The following is a 24,232-nucleotide window of genomic DNA, read 5'->3' on the forward strand; positions in this document are numbered from 1 at the left end:
AGGTGGGTGAACACATGGATCAGTCTGCGAAGGGACCGAGGGTGTGCGTTATGGGTCCTCGTTAAACTGTTCCATCGTAAAGTGCTCGCTCGATTTCGTGTGCAAGTCTTCGGGCTACCGAAGCGGGGGTGCCATCCCCTCAGCGGAGGATCAAAATTACGATGGCATGTTCTCGGATCATCCTCAGGGATGTTTTCCAGATCGTCGCCAATAGCTGTAGTGCGAAGAATTTTAGATTGATATTTTTGTGTAAGAAAAAGAGACAAAAACTAAATGTTTCGGTAAGTAGCTTATATTATATTTTGATAGCATTACTTCATTTCTAATTAACTGTTAGTTTTTACCCAGAAAAATGTTAGTTGAAGCATCTAGAAATCAGCTAAAATGTATATTTATTTTTGCATTATTCTAAATACTTTAAATTTCTGAATGAAGCATATTATGCGAAACAAGTACCAGATTTCGGGTGTTAATGTAAGACTTTAACACATCTTAAAATTTTGCAGCATGTCAACATATTTATGTACTTTTTTTTTTAATTTTCTGTAATTTAATCTGTTAATAGGAACATGCTATATTCTTTGATAATATGCGTCTCAAAATCACATGATTTTCCTCTCTTGTTACCATGGTTACGGAAACTTCCCCCTATAAAACTTCCTTCCTCCTTAAAATTATAATTTACACTACACCTCACTCCACAATTCAAAACTATAGCAAAAGGTCTTATAGGCCTTACTACTTCTCACAACTTATTTTATTTACTTATTCATAAGCAAATGTATGTTTAAGTGATATATGCAAAGACTCAACTCAATTCGGAGGACAGATACCACAAACGATAAAGGGACAGCACAACGATATACCCAAAGGTGGAGGCCAACCTGGACGAGCAGTTTCATCCACCAAACGCTGTGCAAAGCGTTGAGGTAGCGGGTTCGAATCCCGCTGTTACCCTGGATGTATCTTCGCGCTGTCCCTCTGAGTATTGTGCTATCAGCTCTTCCAGTTGACAAAAGTTTAGAAGCCTAAATTGAGCACACAGGCCTGCAAATTTATGTAAAACCAATAAGCCCATGGGTGTGTTGGGATTTAAACTCTGTACCTCAATGCTTCTGATCATTTCGTGGTAGGTTGATACTCCTCGCAGGCTAATTTAGCATCTCTTTATTATTGCTTTATTGAACTTGCATACATTCGCAGGCTTATTTGTTCAATTTAAGCTTGTAAACCTTTGTCAAGTAGAAGGACAGATAGAACAATTTAGAGAAGGACGTCACGACGAATACATCCAGGGTTAGGAAGGGATTCGAACCAGCTACCTCAACGCTTCACACTGCGTTTGACAGGCGGTACCGCTCGGCCAGGGAGGCCTCTTAGCATCTCCGCAAATTTGAAAGTAAAGAAGAAAAAAAAACAGTGGACGGAAGCGTTCTCACGTGAAGTAGTCGTTCTATAAAAGCGATTCATTTTGTGTTTCTTTTCTTTCTGTACAAAACACTGTATATTTTAAGCATACGGGAAAGTGTGTTGCGTTTCTAGGTTTATAATCAAACTTTGGATGGGCGTTTTCGCTTCGTCGTAGTTTATTTCTCTTGTAAGTTTGTTTTCTTTTATACTCTTGGTTATTTAGTTGTGTATATGATTGTTTAATTAAAGCTTTCGAACATCCAAATCAATACAGTTGAATACTTCTTTTAAAATGTCATTTCACTTTAGTCTTGCTACCTTACGACTTCTGAACAAATAAAAATGCAAAATTAGGGTTTAATTAAAAGTAATTTGTATTGTTTTTGTTATTAAAAAGCAAAGCAATTAAAAACTCTAGATATAAATAACCTGTTTATAACCTCCAGATTGCTTTGATGTTACTAAAATATTAAAGTAGATGACATGAGTTGATAAATTTGTGTTGACAAAAACTTTGTATAGAACTTTTGTATAATAGAAGCTTGTTTTTTAAATTACTATGTTTATAATATTAGTTCTTGTCGGAAGGAAAGGAATAATAGCAAATTTTATCTACTTGTCTTTGTTTTAAAATAAAACCTCAAAGTTTTATTTTCGTTTATTTTTATATTGGTTGTCAAGATAAACATGCATATGCAAGATGCAAACTAAGTGTAAAATTTTCCCAGAGTTTCGATTTATGTTTTAGTTTGCTTAAACTTATTCCAGATTTTTCTCAAGAAAATAAATTTCTCATCTCTCATTAAGTCTTCATCTCTCATTTGTATTTACAATTACTTATTAAAATAGCATTTATAACTCAAAATTTTAAAAAGCATTATGTTGGTGCTGCAAAATTGCGAATGAAAAAAGACAGAATTACTTCCCACAATTTTTTATACATAGTGTTCGATTGTGATATATTGAGGTCATATTATTCTTTTGGTATAATTAATATGATTTAAGCCATGGATTAGCCAAATGTTTTAATATAGTATAATTTGGCTGCAGGTTTAGCTTTCTTCTGTGTGAAGTGTCAATAACAATACATAAACTAATCTTGCAGGTTTTGAAAACTGTTATTAATTCTTTCCAAATATTTTGAGTAGCCAGCTTAGACTTTGTTGATAATGAACATTCGAAGTGCAAATATTTATATACAATTTGCATCAATTATCAAAAATTTACAAAATATATATGTATAGATAATTTAGTTCAATGTTAATTTTAATATTATGTAAAAGCTTATAACGATTTTCTACAGAATATTTAATTATTTTAATAAGAAAGACATTGTGAATTTTTGAATATTCGTTTTGATTGAAACATTGCAGTTTAACAATTCTCCTGTGTTCTATAGCTATCTAGAGATGCATCATGTATATTCTAAAATATTTAAAAAAATATCTAATAAATGTTATATTTGATGCTTTTTTTGAGAATTTGAAATTTTCAGATTTCAAAACCCGTTTTCTTACAACTCAATAAAAATGAAAATTGAATACTTTTTTGGTTTAATTTCTCGCTTTATAGATATTTTCCTAATAAAACCCACTAAAATGAATTCCAAATTTAAACCATCAAGTAAAATAGTTGAAAATGACTTGATATTTCTTTCAGAAATGGAAGAAGCTAAAATAAAGTCGGACAATTGTTCAGTAATAAACCAACCACGTTTACCAATTTATTAAATTGTTTATAATTATTCTGTAATTTGTGAATAAAAATTCAGTAATTAGTGAAAAAATGCAGCAGTTATTGAATTCTTGGGTCTACATCATAAAGTTAATTGACTAATAGTATGCAATAATAAAATTTATACTAAGCATATTTATTTTGAAATCTGTTCACCTTATCTGAAAGTTATTTAGAACATTCATACTTAAAAGTATTTAGTAATGAATTGAAAATTGTGAATACAATATGACCTTCGTATTTATTGATTATGATTAATATGTAATTTGTCCATTTAATTGCATCGATAAGATATGATAGAAATGTTCTGACATTTCTTTGTATAAATATATAAAATATGAGTTCTACTGTGCTTTTTTACATAAAACATTGGAGGAAACTATATATTTTTAATTTTTCTTTTAAGAAACTCGTAAATTTTTCCAAGTCGATGCTCTCTCATGTTCTCTTATTTTATAATGAGGTATTAAATACCTTGGAAATTTAATCACTTTATTAAACTAGATAGCTATTAAGAAATCTGTTTTAGTATTAGAAAACTAGTTTAGTATTATGAAGTCCTATATAGATATTAAGAAAAATATCTGAGTGTTTAATACATCTTTCACAATAAACAGCTCTGCATCTTTCAAAATAAAAAATTCATTACGATCCTAAAAAAAATTGACAGTTTCTAGAAAATTCAGCGACATTGTGATAAATTTTAAGTTCGAATAAATTTCTGTTTTTCGGACAGGAAAATATGTTAATTCAAATAAAATAGCTTCGCATTCAACATCAACCATGCACCTCCTAGACCAGGGATGGGCAAATTACGGCCCGCGGGCAAACTGTGGCCAGCTAGAATGTTTTATTCGGCCCGCGGGTGCAATTTTAACTTGCCAATTCATTTTCTTGTCTCCTTTGTTTAAAGTTATTTTTGTCATTTCTATTTTAACAAAGAACTGATGACCTTTTATTTTCTCTATTTTTGTTCCACAAAACATAAATTGATTAAATTAGTTAGCTCAGAAAGCTTCAATTGTTAAAACTTCGAAAGCAGAAGTTCTTTATAGAGTAGCCGTAGATTGGCACCCTCTGAAGCAGTTGTTTCTAAGTATGCCAAATTATGAGTTTTACAAGTCATTTCCAAAAGCTAGTTTCCCAAATTTAATATTTCATGTCCAGAAAGTGAGTGCTATGTTTGCTTCAATTTATATATGTGAACAAGTGTTTTCAACTATGAACCTTAGTAAAAATCATTTCACAAGTAGACTAACAAACATTTGGCCTTGTGCCTCAAAATAAATACATCTCACTTGGGACCTCAATATTAGGATCTTTTAAAAATGAAATCGCAATTTAATTCATCTCATTAAATATTTAAATTAAAACTTGTATGTAGTTTTTTTTAATTTTAGATGTTTTTACTTGGCCCACCAAACTTTTCTCTCTAAATTTTTTGCCCTCGACCAAAATTTCCTAGATCAACAAAACAGGGTTTCACGCGGCTGTAAGATAAATTCTGACGCATTAATAGGTAGGATTACCATATTTAAGGTTTTCGAAGCGTTTATTCTTGACCGCGCCAAGCGGTGCCTAAAGCGCGAGTCTTTCCTGGAGTGTAGCCGGCCCACGAAGCGGGTCTGCGGCTTTTCGGGGCCACTGCGTAAAACTGCATCCCCTACTGGAGGTCCGAAAGGCATAAGTCCCTCTGTCACGGAAACCGCAAAGTAGACGCCCAGAAGACGCGTGTGCGGTCCAGCGCACCTAGTGCCCAATCCTACAACCATACAGACCCACTAAGCCCGTCTGTCTAAGCTTGCTGTAAGGGAAAAAGGTTAATGCATGGAAAACAATTAAAGCGAGATTTTAGAGATTTTGATTTTTGTTAAGTTTTTAATTTTTAATTTCCTCTTCATTACTGAGGTCTGGTTTTTATACTATAACCTTTTATATGGCCTTTTTTTTCTCATGTTGCTAAAATCATTCTGGGATTGAGATTAATTTAAAAAAAAATTATTTAGCATTTTACATAAAATTAATTGTTAAAACCATTTTTTTAAACTGGAATTTGAAAAGAATGTCTTATTGTAAAGAATTGGTATTAAACATGAACCGATAAGTAAAAGTTTATAAATTATGTGATGAAAACTAGAAATAAGCTGGATGAATAATTACGAAATGAAGAACTAGTAAGTGAAAATAGTCCCCCCTGCCTCTTTGACAAACGTAAACTTTACTATTATCCCCATTTATGTAAATAAAGCACTTTAATTGGTATTTTTAGAAGGCACCTGAAGGTAGCCATACGAATAATTATTTAAGATAATAGTTTACCATTTAAAAATGAACGAAGTTGCCGCACGGCCCTGTGTCAAATGTTAAATTGGTTTACTATTCTAAAAATATTATAAATATAAGGCAGGGGTCCCCAACCCTATGCCCGCGGGCACCATGGCACCCTTCGATCGGATTAGGTGTGCCCGTTGCTTGTCGCCAACGATGAAATACTTCAGTTTTCCATTTCCCGTAAAATGTTATGCAATATATTTTGCTTTTTCAATATGAATGATAAACAGAACCAAAAAAGAAATCGCCCTCCCCACAGATATAAGCACAAAGCAAAATATAGCTGACCGCTCGCAAATTGCATATATGAACTCATACTTTGTATGTTTTGCAAGCAATTTCGTAATAATTTATTTTACTCAAGGATATTAATACTAATTATATTCATATGTTAAATTAATTTTTAAAATTAAACTTTTTGTGCATTATATGCAGTGTGTATTATTTCCTATGTCTACCAACTATAAATTTATCTTGAAAAAATAAATGGTGCCCGCCATTCGACCGATATTCTGGTATTTGCTCTTTGGTGCAAAAAGGTTCGGGACCCCTGATATAAGGCGTGTCCATACAGTGCTTTGGTTGTTATCAGTTTAGTTAACCTCATATTATACTCTAGAAAATAAGGATATTTAAATTTTTAAGTTTTGTTACTAGCACTTAACATTGCAAGAATAAAAATAAATTCAATAAGGAAAAAGTGCAAATGTTTCAGTGAATTTTTCTTAGATCGCTCGTTCTATTTCAAATTTAATTTTTTGACATAATATACAAAAATTATGCGTTCCCAAACTAAGTTATTTCGAATTTCGGAGGCAAATAAGTATCTTTCTACCATTAATTACGAAAATTCTGCACCGATGTTAAACTATTTAGTTTAATTAACGCGCCTTCAAAAGCGTGACTTAAAAGTGGATTAAGATACTTTAGTTTCCTCAATCCATTTTTGAGTTTGCCTGACATAATGAATAGAGATTAAAAAATAGTTACAGGCAATTAACAACGTTTTTTAATATACACTGTTACAAACAAATATATTTTAAATATTTGAGAAATAAATCGTCAGCAGCTAAATTTATAACAGAGGCTAAACCAGTGAGAAATAAATTTAAACTCCAAATTTCACTTCCAAACAATGTAATTAAAAAACTTTAAACTATTTGGGATTGGTGACTGAAACTATTCTTTTTTGTCGATGTTAAAATTTCAGGTTGCTAATAAATTTCACTTCAGAACTTATTAACCTTTGTCAATTAGGCTCAAAGCTCCAGTTTAAATGTGAGCATTCTAAAGTACTCGTAATGTGGTAAGAATATAGATTTACCATAATTATATTTGTCGACAAAATTGTGCCATAATTGGTTCTGAAGTTACGAAATTCTATACAATTTATCTAAATGCATAGTGAGCCTTACGATTTTGCCATCCTTTGGCCATTATGGCCTTAGAACAGTGTTTTCCAAACTTATGAATTTTGTGTACCCTTTCTAATTTTTTCGCAACGCTGTGCACCACCGATAAAAAAAATGAATGTATTTTTTTAAAATTATGTTTCTTTTTCTTTGGTACAAAGTTTTGTTAATAAGTTTATTTCAGAGTTTCTGTTATTTGCATCAGTGAGAACGATGATATTGTTTTTGCTGTGATGAAAAAATCACACGAAACTTAAAAATCGTAACTGGCTGTTGACACCATTCATTATTAGCTGTTAACTCATCAAAAAATAGCTAATACAAAGAGACGTAATTGTAAATTTTCATGGCTAGATTTGTGTTAAAATAAAAAATATTTGAAATTTTTGTTTGGGGTTTACCCTTGGGGGTACGCATGTGGTCAAAAAGTGGGAAACACTGCACTTTGGGAAACACTGCCTTAGAATAATGGTCACTGTTGGGGCTGTAGATTTGAGCTTTCCTTCATATCTTTATCGAATGAATCCTGACCTTACGTTCAATGCAAGAGTATAGAACATTTTTATTTTAATTTCCCGTCCATATTTGAGGTTAGATTTTTACTGACATTTCATATGACCTTTTTCCTAGTGTTGCCAAAACAGTATTTGGGATTGAGATTAATTTAAAAGAATTCATTTTGCATATTACCTAAAATTTGATTACTAGAACAATTTTTGTGGTGGAGACGTGAAATTTTAAACGCAGCTACAGTAAAGAATTCACTTTCTATATGAACTTTAGTGCTACATTGGGCACCACTTTTTGACCACATGCTAACCTTTCCTGATACATACATTTCTGTAAAACACTTTTTTCTTGTATTTTCTGTAGGTATGAACAAGTCGCCACACAAATAATAAGTAAAATTAGTTTCGCACAGGCATTTAAAGAATGAACAAAACTGTCAAGGGTTAAATTGGACTTAATATTCTAAAAATGTGATAAACATGCTCCATCCCGTGCGTAGGTTGTCATCGGTTTAGTTATTTTTTACACTAAAAAATAAAAGAAAATAAATTTTCAAAGATTTCGTTACAAGCATTTGTTTTGCATTTTAAGAATAAATTAAGGAAAAACATTTAGTCTCAGTGAATGTTATTTAAATTTTATTTTCTTGCTCATGTAATTTTAAATGAAATTTTGCGAGATATAATATTGGGTTAATGCATAAGTTCTCGCATTTTTTCTAAATTTTTTTGGACATAAAAAACAATTTAATCAATGTTTTCTTCTTTGCTGTTTACGACTTCTTCACAACGTTCAACGAGTTTTTGATGCCTCTTCCGTAGAAATGACACAAAAACGTCTCGAAAAGTCGTCCAACCAAGCTCGTAATTAGACGTCATTATTGAACAAAACTCAGCGTAAAGCACTTGAGCAGCTCTGCGCTTGCTCTATCTAGCTGTTTGGCAACTTAATTAAACGCAAAAGGAAATTGCTGTCGGAAATGCTCGTTTTTGTCGACTTGACGCTCCAATTAAATGCTCTAAAAATTAACAAAATTAAGGTCAGCAAAAAGTGAAATACACTATTTTATAGAGCGAAAAATTCTCTTTTGAATAACACGAACAATCCTGCCAAAACATTTCATTTTCAACGCAAATTTTTTAAATTAAAAAAAAACGCGATAATTTAGGCATCAACCCAATATATAAAAATCATGCGTTGCCTAACTAGAAGTTAATTACGATAACAACCACATTTTCTAGAAGTGGCTCAAAATTAATTTTAGCATTAAAATACATTCAATTCTTATAAATATTTAATACGAATTTTTTATTCACCTCTCCAAATTGATTTAAAAAAACTGTTTTATTAAATACGATAGTAAAACAAAGTTTTCATATTTTCTGTACGAATTTGTTTTACACAGTACAAAGTAATTTTCATATGGCAAAGCATGAAGCCAACTTTCCTTAATTCAAAAGTAGATAGATAACATAAGCTTTTTTAAAATTTAATCTAGAGATAGTTGTTTTAAAGATTATTACTATACTTTGAAATCCGAATTAGCTTAGAGAACAGATTTCTGATTTTGTTTCAGCTTCATAACCTTAATTTTTATGCAAGACAAGATTTCTCTTAAAGAGAAGTTTTTGTTTAAAACTAATCTGCAATGTGTTAGGCTCATATAATTTAAGAATATAAATTTTAATCAAAATAAAGCTATTACTTTCTACTATACTTTTCGTAATTTGAATAGACTTCTAGGGTTACGTTGTTTCTCCCACAAGTTTTCGAAAGTAACAAAAATGATACACTATGAACGTTCTGAGATAAGATTTCAAATGTTTGAAAGATTTTCCAAAAAATTGAAGAAATGAAAGTTTATTGAAAACATGGGTAAACAGGCTTGAAAAAAAGGTTCCGAAATGGTTGGGCGAGCCCGAATGGGTAGCGGTAAACGGCCGTTCTGCTCCCTCTTCAAACTCGTCCATCCTTTTTGGGACTTGAATTTTCAAGTTGGTGCAGTACGGTGGAGTAAGGGCCAGAGTTTCTTCTAATGACAGGGTGGACCTGGACTGCTATTCTAGACCGCATGTTCGTGACCCCAAGTCTCTGAAGAACCCTAGCGCTTACAAATGATTAATATATGCTTTCGTGATGCTTAGAATTCTAAAGATAGCAGCATCGTTGCATTAGTGATACATTAAGAGCTGGTTGGTCAATAGTAAGGGCCTGGACTGTGACATTAGGTTGCAAGTGCGTGCCCTGAAAAACCCAAATAGCTTTAAATGTTTGCACAACTTGGACGTTCATAGTGCTTAGTGCCGTTCATTTCGATGACTACAATAATTTTAACGATATTAAATTTCAAAGTGCTGTAACTTGTTTAAAGTTAAGAAATAATTCAAAATTTGTTAATTCAAATTAGTATTTAGGACTTCATGATTCGGTTTTAAAATTTCAAAGTATCTAAGAATAAAATTTTTATGCAACAGATTTGAATGACAAAAAAGGAGTCGGGGCCATTTCTATATAATTCGTCTGAAGTACAGCGAGAAAACGAATATTTTTCTGAACTCAACGTTTCGTAGAAAAGTATTTTATCTCACAGGATGCTCAGGAGGCTGTGGCAAGAAAAGAAAATAATCAAATAACTCAGTATTTAAATTACATTTTGTAACTTAAGTGCTTTAAAGTTGGTTCGTTTAGTTATAGCAACATCTTAAGTATTAGATCCCTTTTTAAATAACCCATTTAATCTATTTCAATTCTAGCAATTAACATCCCAAGTTAATTGGTTTTATTTTCTCATTTTAATTTTTAATGTTGCTCTAACCCCCTTCTCGAACTGCAAGCCTAGAGATGGGCTTCAGTAAGTGTGTAGGATTGGGTAATAGGTGTAAGGGACGGCAAGAATTGCTTCTGGGTGGCAGGTTTTGCTACCCGATTGGCCTAGACTTGTCAACTCTCCAGAATACTAGTGATTTTTTACCTTAACGACGCTCAAAGCCTTAAAACTGCTTCGTGGGTCAGCACGCCACTTACGGCCATATCCCAGTTTAACTAAAGCATGTTTATACGATGACATCTCTGAGAATCATTCTTTAATTAGTTTTATATGAGAAACATTTATTTGCATATTTTAATTTTAAAATTATTTACTTTTAATTTTATAATGGTTGAACATAATTGATTGCTTAATGTAAATAAGAATATGTAATGTAGAATAATTAAAGGAACATAACTAAAAAATCTAGATTTGTTGAACCTGTAGCTGGCAAATTTTTAAATTTACGGCAAGTTAATCATAGTTTCTATTAATCAGAAAATACCATGAAACAAATATTTCATACTGGTACTTGTTCAATAGTGTTATTGTCAAACTTTTTCTATTTTACGTATTGTGAATCTAGCAATCAGCTTAGTACATTAGTGATATTTTCTATTAAACAAATTAATGATAATTTCTATTAAGCAGAAAACACCATGAAACAAATATTTCATACTGGTACTTGTTCAATAGTGTTATTGTCAAACTTTTTCTATTTTACGTATTGTGAATCTAGCAATCAGCTTAGTACATTAGTGATATTTTCTATTAAGCAAATTAATGATAATTTCTATTAAGCAGAAAGTACCGCGAAACAAATATTTCATACTGGTACTTGCTCAATAGTGTTATTGTCAAACTTTTTCTATTTTACGCATTGTGACTCTAGTAATCAGTTTACTACATTAATGATAGTTTCTATTAAGCAAATTAATGATGTTTTCTATTAAGCAAAAAGTACCACGGAAAAAATATTTCATACTGGTACTTGTCCAATAGTCTTATTGTCAAACTTTTTCTATTTTACGCATTGTGAATCTAGCAATTAATTTAGTACATTAATGATAGTTTCTATAAAGCAAATTATAGTTTCTATTAAGCAGAAATTACCACGAAACAAATATTTCATACTGGTACCTGTTCAATAGTCTTATTGTCAAACTTTTTCTATTTTACGCATTGTGAATCTAGCAATTAATTTAGTACATTAATTAATTTGCTTAATAAAAACTATCATTATAGTTTCTATTAAGCAGAAAATACCACGAAGCAAATATTTCATACTGGTACTTGTTCAATAGTGTTATTGTCAAACTTTTTCTATATTACGCATTGTGACTCTAGCAATCAGTTTACTACATTAATGATAGTTTCAATTAAGCAAATTAATGATGTTTTCTATTAAGCAGAAAGTACCACGGAAAAAATATTTCATACTGGTACTTGTCCAATAGTCTTATTGTCAAACTTTTTCTATTTTACGCATTGTGAATTTAGCAATTAATTTAGTACATTAATGATAGTTTCTATTAAGCAAATTATTTATAGTTTCTATGAAGCAGAAAATACCACGAAACAAATATTTCATTCTGGTACTTGTTCAATAGTGTTATTGTCAAACTTTTTCTATTTTACGCATTGTGAATCTAGCATTCAATTTAGTACATTAATGATAGTTTCTATTAAGCAAATTAATTATAGTTTCTATTAAGCAGAAATTACCACGGAAAAAATATTTCATACTGGTACTTGTTCAATAGTGTTATTGTCAAACTTTTTCTATTTTGCGCATTGTTAATCTAGCAGTCAGTTTACTACATTGATACGCTTGAGTTTGTGACAATTGAAACCTGCATTTAAAAACTCAGACTAGTTAGAGCATTGATAGCTCTAGGGCTCAGTGTCCAATGACAATGTAATTCTAAATAGTTTCTTGACCTATGCAAGGAGAATTTATCGACCTATAATCACGAAAGCGATTTAATCTTCAGTGTACATTTGACTCTATTTCTACATGAGCTAGAGTGCTTAACTAAATCACAGTGCTTGTTGACAATACAGAATTTCTAGGGTTTCAGGACTATCAAATTTTTGACATTTTTTTTCACCAAATTAAAATTATGTTTACTTGAAATTTAGAACACATTGCGAACACCTGGAGTGCTCAAATTTCAACTGTGCCTAATAAAAAGCTGACCTTTCCTGTCCTATTGTTCAAATCAAATAGTTCCTTCAATTTATTTCTATTTGTACTGATTAACCCTAACAAAGTACACATCAATCAGCACCCGTTCTTTCCTTTTATGCAATTACATCAGTTGAATATTATCGTAAATTAAAGTTATGTAGCTTAAATTATTTTTACAAATTGTTCACTTTTCTGCAAGAAATGTTGGTTAATATCTGTGTTCTATGGTACAAAGAACAAATATGTAGAAATTTTCAAATAAAAATTACTCAAAGTCTTAAATTAGAATCTTTTAAATGTCTGCATTAATTTTTTTAAATATCTTATTTCTGCAATAGAAAACCTCAATGGATTAGCATTAACTCCACTTTTTACACTATTTGAGAATTGTCATTAACAACTTTTATTTTGCATGGTTTGGATACCGCTAATAGTTTCCTTACATTAAAGTAGGACATTGCTTAAATTTCTTCCATGCTGCTGAAATTCTAAGAAAAAAATTCACTGTTTCAAAATGTGTGTTTTCAGTTACATAATAAGGATAATTATAATTTTCGAACAGCTGTAAATTTTATTCATTATAGTACTTCCTGTTAAGCTTAATTCAAATTCATATCTGTACTATGTAGGCCTCATTTCTAAAATTGTCAATTTTTAAATTGTGTGTTTGCCTCCTATGCTATTATTTTAAGTTGATAAATTTATTGACTCTAATGTGCATCTTATCATACTGTCATAAATTTTAGTGTTATTGAACAGTAAAGCTGGTGTCAACTATTTTACATCAAAAGTAGAATATCGGAACATTCAAAGTGCTTCTTTTAGTAACTTTTAGTGTTGAGATTTTGTGAGGCGTTAAATGGTTTATAACTATTCAGATTAGCTCCTCTCAACAATCTACGGCAACTCACTGTGAAGTGTTTTAAAAGCCTTATAGATGTCCTCTTTCTCGCCAGGATTTCCCAGCTGTTCACTTCTAGTGTTTTGAAATTTCCATTAATGAAGCCAACCCACATGAGTCTGGTTCATGTTTCAATCCGTTTAAAATGAGACTCTAAATCTAGACTCTCAAATTATATTTAATTTTTTTTGTATCAGCACTTTTGTGTGCCCTCAAATTTTAGAAATGTTATAGTAAAAAATTATAATACTTTTTTAATTGCGTGAGCAGATCAAATTAAAGTAAATATACTTTTCCACGCTTTAAAGGCGTAAGTATCTTCGTCGGCGATAGTTCTGTCTCTGCCAATATTCAAATATTTAGGAAAGTTAATGACTATTAAAATTACAAATACACAGAAGCAAGGTAAATATTAACTTAAAAAAGGAAATAAATGCTAACCATTGAAATAAACTATACAATTAATAGTTATGAACAGGATAACAAAAAGCTAACAATTAATAATTAGAAAAAAAAACAAGTTAACATGGAATCACAAAAAATAACATAAAAAAACTAACAATTAATAACTATAAAAAACAAGCTAACAATCTATAAATAGCAACAAAAAAAATAACAGTTAACCTGTAATTAATCCTTTCATAAACCTACTGTTTGAGTAGTACATATTTAATTTCACATTCTAAATTATAATCATAGACTATTTTATAAGTTTTTAAGTAAGCAATTATAAACTTTTTTTTTCTTTGTGTGCCGTCAAATTTCGAAATAGTTAAAAGTGTACCGCGACGAAAAAAAGGTTGAGAATTTTGCTGCTCTAAATGTTGATGGAGAAATCAGATATACGATTGTTACTTAATGTGCACAGAATCCAACTTATCTCTTGAATATGACTAGCTTACTTTGATTTTCACATAGCCCAGGTTTTTGAGCCACATGCGAGCACATGTCTAATGATATTTTAATCTAACACGATTTCTGTTTTTCTTTCAATCATTTGATTAAAAAGAAATTCTTTTGGTGGCTCAGGGGATGCAATTCAAATGAGGTAATCGTAAGAATTATCCGTATCCGGCATGCACCAACCACTGTGCTGACGTTAAATATTCTCAGTGGTAGACGGATCGTGGTTTAGAGCGTCTTTGCCGTCAAGCTAACCGCAGAAGGTTTTCGTGGTTTTCCTCTTAACTTAACGCAAATGCGGGTTAGTTCCATTAAAAAACAGTCCTCCTTAAATTGATCCAGGAGTTCCCTTGTCTTCTGGATTGGGTGCAAAATTACAAGGATACGGAATTGAAAATTAGTAATCGTAAACCCAAAATTAGGTTTACTATTCAAAGACGGTTAAGATGTAAAAAGTTATAATATCCATTTAGAGAACGATTAGCAGAATGCGTTGTCTTATCTCAGTATTTTACCTTCACAAATTTTGATTGGTCAGTAAATAGTTGAAGTGCCTGCCTACTTATGTCTGTATCTCATCATAATGATAATTAATAACTATTTGAGTAGCAAGTGCACAACTCCCTTTTTAAGCATTAAGGTTTTTTAACACTATAAACGTTCACAATTAAAACTTTCGTGTCTTGCGTTTTCGTCTGATATTTACTAAAAACTCCTGACTTGGCGATGTCGTTGTAAAACGCAGATGAACGTGTTATGAAACGGAAATATTCATTGGAGTGAACTGAACAAGTATGAAATCCGAATTGGGAGTGGTAAACGGCCGTTCTTCTCCCTCTTCGAGCTTCACACTTGTTCAGCCGTTTCGGAACTTTTCCGTTCTTTCGTCTACGGTGCAGTAAGAACCAGGGTGTCTGAAGAACTGGGTGGTCCTGGACTGTGATGCTAGCCCACATGTCCGTGACCCTAAGTCACTGAAGAACTCTGGTGCTTACAGCTAAATATATTTGGCTTTAAAATTATCTAAATTATTATCCCGCTCAAATTAAAATCTAAAGGGCTGAGGTAGGATAGAGTAAGGTCCTGGATTGTAACTAAAGGTTGCCAATCCGTGCCCTGAAAAACCACCCGGCCCTTTACTAACGTTTAATCTTAGAGAAAAAGAACGTTTATAGGTGCTTGGAATTCATTAATTTCGACGTTCACACTATTTTCCGGTCGAAAGGGATGTTTATTGTTCTTAGATTAGATTAGATAACGGATAGGATGTAACATTTTGAAAATATTAATTATGATTATATTCCAATTTTGAGCTCAACTTGAATCGGGCTCTTAAGATTAGCGTTTAAAGGCTTCAGATTTTTATGTACGGACCACACTTTCTTAATTCCGAAATGTTTTTAGTTTAATGTTAGAAAATATAAATATTGAAGATTAAAATTACCAAAAACTTCTATAACCTGTTCTTGTATAGGGTTCAAAATCTTGGGCTACATCAAAATTGTCTGAAAATGTACTAGCTTTTTTTCGAAAAAAAATAGTTGTGAGGATTCTGGACGTAATATATTAATATTAAATGAAATTACGCATACAATGAGCTGTACATGCTGTATAGAGCTGAGTATTCACAACCACGATAAATTGCATACGATTTGCTGGACAAATCTGCCGAATGGACAAATTCTGAATATCCGGAATCTTTAAACAAATTGGGTGCCGCACTCGACTGATCGTGAAGACGTGTTCACTTTGAACAACCTGCAAAAGGATCGAAGGTGCACGGTATCAGTCCTCGTTATGCTGTTCTACCGCAAAGTGCTCGACTTCACGTACAGGTAGTTGGTCTACCAAAAGCAGGGGAGCCATCCCCACTGCAGAGGATCGAAATTGCGATGGCATGTCTTTTGATTATCATCAGGGATTTTCCCCAGTTCGTCGCCATTGTGCAGCTCCAGTGCGACGTAAATAAAGTACCTACATTTAAAGAAATTGGAACCCGAACAAGAGACAGGCCCAGAGAATAAGGTGAGTTGATTGCATTAATGAGGATTTCAAAGCACTTAGAGGAAGGAAGAGTAGAACTAAAATAAGATTCGTTAGTACTCGATTCACAAAAAGCTGTCAAAGAATTTCACAATAGATTCACGTTGAAACAAAACAAACTTTGATTAATTTTTACGGAAAAGTTCATTTCTGATTTGTTTTGGGAGACATTTTAGTTTGCCAAGAATTACCGTAAACTACATTTGCTAGAGCTCACTATTTCACAGAAGTCTTCAAATAATTCTTCCCTTTTCAATTAATCAAAAGAATGCATTCAATTTTTGTTAGTATATCACATGCTTGTAAAAGTTAAATTTTTAACGTTAACCCATTATATGCCTTTAAATGTTTCAGTTCTCTTTGGAAAAAAGTAAAGCACTTTCTCTTTTTGTTATTTTATAAAGCATGAAAACATACGAAGGTGGGAAACATAGTGTAATAATGTGTAGTTTATTTTAAAACTGTCATATTTGCTTTTTTAGCATAATGTTAGAAGACTTTTGCCTGTGATGAAATTAAATTAATCCTAAATTTCTAGATTTAAACTAAATATGTATCAAATTAGATTTTATATAAAATTCAATTTAGACTTTTTACGAAAGTATTTTCATGTCTTTTGAAATTACAAATTATTCGAATTGTTTAGAGCCAATTTTGATAAATACTTCTGTTCATTTCATTTCTTAACGATTAACTTGAAATCAATATTTTGGATACTTGTTAAAAACCTATGAGAAATCTGTCTGTAACAAAGACAATATAGATGAAAATCGAAACTCAAAGTAAAAATTCACAATTTAAGAACTCCATTTTTCTCGCATTACAATAAAATATATGAATACTGTTTAAATAGAAAGCATTTAGATCTGGTATAAAGTTCAAACTTTTAAATCTAATTTAATATTTTATTTTCAAAACTTGCTCGCATATAGCTGAAGTTAATCAAATTTCTTTTTAGTATCACCTTAGAATATTATTTTAAACTTAATTTTTTACTTTTCGCATGTTAGTACAAAGATACGCATGTTGGCACAAGCAATACTTCATCAGGGGACTATTTTATTTTTAATTTAGCCATCTGACTAAAAAAAAGGCTTCAGCATGTTAGCATGGCAGTCTCCCCTGAGGAAGTACTGTTTTTGCTAACATGCGTATCTTTAAAATTTGTTTGGTTTTAAGCTAAATTCTCCCTTTTTTTTTTATTAAAATTGTGCACTTTATTTCAAACTATTGGTTTAAATATCTGCAAATTCTGCGTCATCAGATTGGATGATCTCCAATAATTTATGATTTTTGTTATGTGCTTAGGTGCTGTTTTTTTCTCTTGTATTTTTCAGAATTTTCTTACTACTTGATATGCTTCTGATGAAATTTCAGATAGCTAGAACTGCACGGGATCAATTTTTTGATAATGCCAAGAGCTTGCAGCGCTCCCTAGTGTAGAGAACACGATCCATATTATCTGCTTTAAATATACTCGTTTATTCTACCCTATTGGTTTATATTGTTTAATTTGTCCTTTTGTTTTGTGCACAGGTACTGCTTTTGTGTCTTGTATTTTTCAGAATTGATTGTCTTGCTATGCTGCTGATGAACACGCTTCGGGGAGCTGAAACTGCTCAGGATCATTTTTAGATAATGCCTCAGACGAGTCTATGAAGAACGGAACAATTTGAAGATATTAAATGACTGTTTTGCAGACAAACCAATGATCCATCGCTTTCTTGCTGGCCTAGTGAGACGATAAGCTTTTCTCGTCCTTGTTCTTCTAAGAACTTTTAAATTAATGCACTTTTCATTTTTCAGAGTCTCAAAACATCACATTGTGATCCAACTGGCTTCAAAGCACTGCAAAAGCAGTAACCCGGAAGTATAGACAGTCGGGAGCTTGCAGCGCTCCCTAGTGTAGAGAACACGATCCATATTATCGCCTTTAAATATACTCGTTTATTCTACCCTATTGGTTTATATTGTTTAATTTGTCCTTTTGTTTTGTGCATAGGTACTGCTTTTGTGTCTTGTATTTTTCAGAATTGACTGTCTTGCTATGCTGCTGATCAACACGTTTCGAGGAGCTAAAACTGCACAGGATTATTTTTAGATAAAACCTCAGACGAGTCGATGAAGAACGGAACAGTTTGAAGATATTAAATGACTGTTTTGCAGACAAACCAATGATCCATCGCTTTCTTGCTGGCCTAGTGAGACGATAAGCTTTTCTCGTCCTTGTTCTTCTAAGAACTTTTAAATTAATGCACTTTTCATTTTTCAGAGTCTCAAAACATCACATTGTGATCCAACTGGCTTCAAAGCACTGCAAAAGCAGTAACCCGGAAGTATAGACAGTCGGGAGCTTGCAGCGCTCCCTAGTGTAGAGAACACGATCCATATTATCGGCTTTAAATATACTCGTTTATTCTACCCTATTGGTTTATATTGTTTAATTTGTCCTTTTGTTTTGTGCATAGGTACTGCTTTTGTGTCTTGGATTTTTCAGAATTGATTGTCTTGCTATGCTGCTGATGAACACGCTTCGGGGAGCTGAAACTGCACAGGATCATTTTTAGATAATGCCTCAGACGAGTCTATGAAGAACGGAACAATTTGAAGATATTAAATGACTGTTTTGCAGACAAACCAATGATCCATCGCTTTCTTGCTGGCCTAGTGAGACGATAAGCTTTTCTCGTCCTTGTTCTTCTAAGAACTTTTAAATTAATGCACTTTTCATTTTTCAGAGTCTCAAAACATCACATTGTGATCCAACTGGCTTCAAAGCACTGCAAAAGCAGTAACCCGGAAGTATAGACAGTCGGGAGCTTGCAGCGCTCCCTAGTGTAGAGAACACGATCCATATTATCGCCTTTAAATATACTCGTTTATTCTACCCTATTGGTTTATATTGTTTAATTTGTCCTTTTGTTTTGTGCACAGGTACTGCTTTTGTGTCTTGTATTTTTCAGAATTGATTGTCTTGCTATGCTGCTGATGAACACGCTTCGGGGAGCTGAAACTGCTCAGGATCATTTTTAGATAATGCCTCAGACGAGTCTATGAAGAACGGAACAATTTGAAGATATTAAATGACTGTTTTGCAGACAAACCAATGATCCATCGCTTTCTTGCTGGCCTAGTGAGACGATAAGCTTTTCTCGTCCTTGTTCTTCTAAGAACTTTTAAATTAATGCACTTTTCATTTTTCAGAGTCTCAAAACATCACATTGTGATCCAACTGGCTTCAAAGCACTGCAAAAGCAGTAACCCGGAAGTATAGACAGTCGGGAGCTTGCAGCGCTCCCTAGTGTAGAGAACACGATCCATATTATCGCCTTTAAATATACTCGTTTATTCTACCCTATTGGTTTATATTGTTTAATTTGTCCTTTTGTTTTGTGCATAGGTACTGCTTTTGTGTCTTGTATTTTTCAGAATTGACTGTCTTGCTATGCTGCTGATCAACACGTTTCGAGGAGCTAAAACTGCACAGGATCATTTTTAGATAAAGCCTCAGACGAGTCGATGAAGAACGGAACAGTTTGAAGATATTAAATGACTGTTTTGCAGACAAACCAATGATCCATCGCTTTCTTGCTGGCCTAGTGAGACGATAAGCTTTTCTCGTCCTTGTTCTTCTAAGAACTTTTAAATTAATGCACTTTTCATTTTTCAGAGTCTCAAAACATCACATTGTGATCCAACTGGCTTCAAAGCACTGCAAAAGCAGTAACCCGGAAGTATAGACAGTCGGGAGCTTGCAGCGCTCCCTAGTGTAGAGAACACGATCCATATTATCGGCTTTAAATATACTCGTTTATTCTACCCTATTGGTTTATATTGTTTAATTTGTCCTTTTGTTTTGTGCATAGGTACTGCTTTTGTGTCTTGGATTTTTCAGAATTGATTGTCTTGCTATGCTGCTGATGAACACGCTTCGGGGAGCTGAAACTGCACAGGATCATTTTTAGATAATGCCTCAGACGAGTCTATGAAGAACGGAACAATTTGAAGATATTAAATGACTGTTTTGCAGACAAACCAATGATCCATCGCTTTCTTGCTGACCTAGTGAGACGATAAGCTTTTCTCGTCCTTGTTCTTCTAAGAACTTTTAAATTAATGCACTTTTCATTTTTCAGAGTCTCAAAACATCACATTGTGATCCAACTGGCTTCAAAGCACTGCAAAAGCAGTAACCCGGAAGTATAGACAGTCGGGAGCTTGCAGCGCTCCCTAGTGTAGAGAACACGATCCATATTATCGGCTTTAAATATACTCGTTTATTCTGCCCTATTGGTATATATTGTTTAATTTGTCCTTTTGTTTTGTGCATAGGTACTGCTTTTGTGTCTTGTATTTTTCAGAATTGATTTGACAGTCTACTTGATATCCTGATGATGGACACTTATTGGGAAGCTAAAACTGTATAGGAATAAAGAATCAGACGAGTCTAGGAAAGGCTGCACTAATTAAAGATATGAATGACTTTTCACAAAAATCTTTTGTTTCCTTGCTGGTCTAGTAGGTGAGACTGTAACCTTTATTTTTATCTTATCCAAAGCCATTTCTATTTAAACTGGAAATTTGACTGAATCATTGGCTTCATATAATATTGATATTCATTGTGCACAGAATCCTAAGCTTTTCTCTCGAATAGGACTAATCTATTTGGCTTTGACGTAGTCCAGGCTTCTGAGCCACACAATAACAAAAGTCTAATGATGATTTTATGAAACATTTCCGTTTTTCTTTTTTATTCATTTCGATTAGAGAAAAATTGTTAATCCTTTAAGGGAACGATTTCCAGCAACAATGCGTCGTTTTATTTCCAGTAATGTTTAATGCACGCACAATTTTTGTGGGGTCACACTGATAACAGTAAATAGTCGAAGAACCTTCTTATATCGGTTTATTAAATAGTGCATAACTTTAAAATTAATGTGAGCATGTTAAACTTTTTAAGCATCAAGGATTGTTAACACTATGAACGTTCACAATTAAAACTTTCGTGTCTTGCGTTTTTGTCTGATATTTACTAAAACCTCCTGACTTTTCGCAATTACGTTGCGATGTCGTTGTAAAACACAGATGAACGTGTTATGAAACGGAAAATTTCAGAGGACATGACTGAACAAGTGTGAAATCCGAATTGGGAGTGGTAAACGGCCGTTCTTCTCCCTCTTCGAGCTTCATACTTGTTCAGCCGTTTCGGAACTTTTCCGTTCTTTCGACTACGGTGCAGTAAGAACCAGGGTGTCAAAAGAACTGGGTGGTCCTGGACTGTGCTGCTAGCCCACATGTCCGTGACCCTAAGTCACTGAAGAACTCTGGTGCTTACAGCTAAATATATTTGGCTTTAAAATTATTTAAATTATAATCCCGCTCAAATTAAAATCTAAAGGGCTGAGGTAGGATAGAGTAAGGTCCTGGAATGTAACTAAAGCTTGCAAATCCGTGCCCTGAAAAACCACCCAGCCCTTTACTAACGTTTAATCTTAGAACAAGAACGTTTATAGTGCTTGTAATTTATCAATTTAGACTTTCATAATATTTTTCTAGCTAAGGGGAAAAGCGTTTCTCTTGTGTTAGATTAGTTAAGTGATAGTTGCATTGTGAGAATGTTAACGATGTTGTTTTAAATTTGAACTAAACTTTAATCGGTTTCTTAAGATTAGCTTCTATAGTCTTGATATCTGTACGAATAAGAATTTTTTGACACAGAAATTATTAATTTAAAATATAGTTTTGAAGATTCTGGGAGCAATGTAAAGCAACCATTCATGAAAGCACATGTGTACAATGAACTTCGTAAGCTGTATAAATCTGTTATGAACAGCTGTATAAAGCTGTATAAGCTGTATAAATCTGTATCGAATTTGAACTGTATCGAAGAGAACAAATCCTCCTTAATGTTCAGAATATTAAAATAAATTGGAACCTGAACAAGAATTTTCAACAATTTTCAACAATTTTTTTCAACAAAGAATTTTTTTCCTGAACAGAATCAATTTTTTAACGGATGAAAACACCGATGTCAAGATAGGAAAATGCTGCAAAATATATAGTTAAATTTAAAACTTGTTCGATTTAAAGAGTATTCAAAGTGTTTACCATTATTTTTATAGATTGATTTATACTTCTGATCGTTTCATTTCTAAATTAAAACTGAACTGGACTTCTATCTTTGTTTGCTTTCTTTTGATTTTTGTTAAAATCAACATCTTTTGGAATTGATAAAAGAGTTAAAATATGAATAAAAATTAAAGCGCAAAATAAAAATTTATAATATGTAAGCCAATGAAGCATTTTCTGATAACATTCTGATAACATAAAAAGTACTTATTATATTTAATATTGTATATATATACTAATACACTACTTACTAGTATGCTACAAATATATAATATATACTAACTATACTATAACTTGTATTTAACTAATCTATTGTGATACGTTTATTACTGCAGATATTCTAATATTGTTCAATGATTTAATTTATCTCAAACAATATTAGTTTTGAATATAGGTTTTATCTGCCTTATTATTGGATTAGATTATGCTTAATTCAGCCTTTTTTTGTGCATCGGTACTGCTTCTGTCTCTGGTATTTTTCAGAATCTTCTTCTTGATATGCTGCTGATGTGAACACGCTTTAGGGAGCTGAAATTGCAAAAGATGAATTGTTTCGAATAAAGCATCTGACTAATCTCTGAAAAGTTGAAGGTCTTTTCAAATAAGTTGCTGCCTACTTCCAATTAACTTGCTGGCCTAGTAGGTGAGATGAACTTTTATTTTTCTATTGTTCCTCCAAGACCTTTTTACTTATAATAAATTTAATTTAGCAGAGAATGAATTTTGCGCCATTCTCCAGATTCAAGTGTTGCCGAGATTAAACATGAAATTGAAAGGGCCATTTGTTTGTCAAATGAGATGAGACTGATCTGTTCCTCGAAGATGATTTCATTCCCAAAGATGTGGTTAGAATCTCAGAATTTTGTGATCTACGTAAAATATCCTGGTTCGTGCGTTAAAATCACCATACCGTCGAGCTAACCGTGGAAGGTTTTCATGGTTCCCTCTCCATGTAACGCAAATGCGGGTTAGTTGCAGCGTAAGTCCTCCATGAAGGCTATTTCGATCCAGGAGTTCTCTCGTCTTCTGGTTTCAAGTGTGCGATCTTATGGAGCTGAACAGTCATAATTGTAAACCCAGAAATGAGTATGCCATCCAACCCTGGTTGAGCAGTAAATTAAATTCAGTTGGATATCTCTTTTTGCACTAAGCAAACTTGTTGGAAAGTTTTCGAGAACAGACTTCCGTGGTTCCTACTCTAAACCCTGCAATGACAATTAACGCCTTTCGAATTTTTCAAGCTGGCATTGTAGATGTTGTTCAATTTTGTTATTTATGTAAGACTTCTTTTACATAATGCATAGTTACATGCAATTCTGTGTCTTGTTCTACTCTTATTAGCCATGAATAAATAGCTTATTCTTGATATTTGGGTTTTGTCTTTTTCGTTGGTTGTCAATTTCTAGGATGAATTTAAAGTTACATTAAAGTTACCCAGTAAGGGTATATAGTTAAACTTCGATAATATGATTGCTTTCAGATTAACCAGATTTTGGAGGTCTTCCATGTTAAGACTCAAACACTAGCTTACATATTTTGTGAACGGCGCGAAAAGTGTTTCTGTGGTATCTGTTTCAATGCAATTGCGCAGAATAATCTATATCACATTGAGTAACGTTTTGTTCCAAATGATCTGATTTTCACAAACTGAGTGCCATTCTTAATTTTTCAGAAGAATGACTTCAATAGCTAGCAATAATTAATAACTAAGTATTTGTGACAAATTCTGTAGCTGAATAGTTAGCTCCAATTCTCTTATCTGAGGCTCCCCGTTTGAACTGCCACGTTTGGCACTTAGTAAAAATCTGATCATTAGAAAAAGATATGCAGGGCTTTATTTTGAACACTGCTTTTACTTTTTA

At 32.6% G+C, this 24,232-nt stretch overlaps 1 long non-coding RNA gene across 2 annotated transcripts; it reads left to right on the forward strand.

Annotated features, from left to right (window-relative positions):
• The first annotated feature begins 1,439 nt into the window (after positions 1-1,439).
• LOC147812571 (uncharacterized) lies at positions 1,440-23,730 on the forward strand. 2 transcript variants are annotated; one of them, XR_015433289.1, is made up of 3 exons: positions 1,440-1,597; positions 17,778-23,013; positions 23,084-23,730. It is a non-coding gene; the product is annotated as an uncharacterized LOC147812571 (long non-coding RNA). The 2 variants fall into 2 exon arrangements; XR_015433290.1 differs by having other exon boundaries at positions 17,807-23,013.
• The last annotated feature ends 502 nt before the right edge of the window (positions 23,731-24,232 follow it).

This window comes from Parasteatoda tepidariorum, chromosome 4, assembly GCF_982258835.1.
Source record: "Parasteatoda tepidariorum strain Cologne lab strain chromosome 4, Ptep-v5.0, whole genome shotgun sequence".
In the NCBI taxonomy this organism is placed as follows: Eukaryota; Metazoa; Arthropoda; class Arachnida; order Araneae; family Theridiidae; genus Parasteatoda; species Parasteatoda tepidariorum.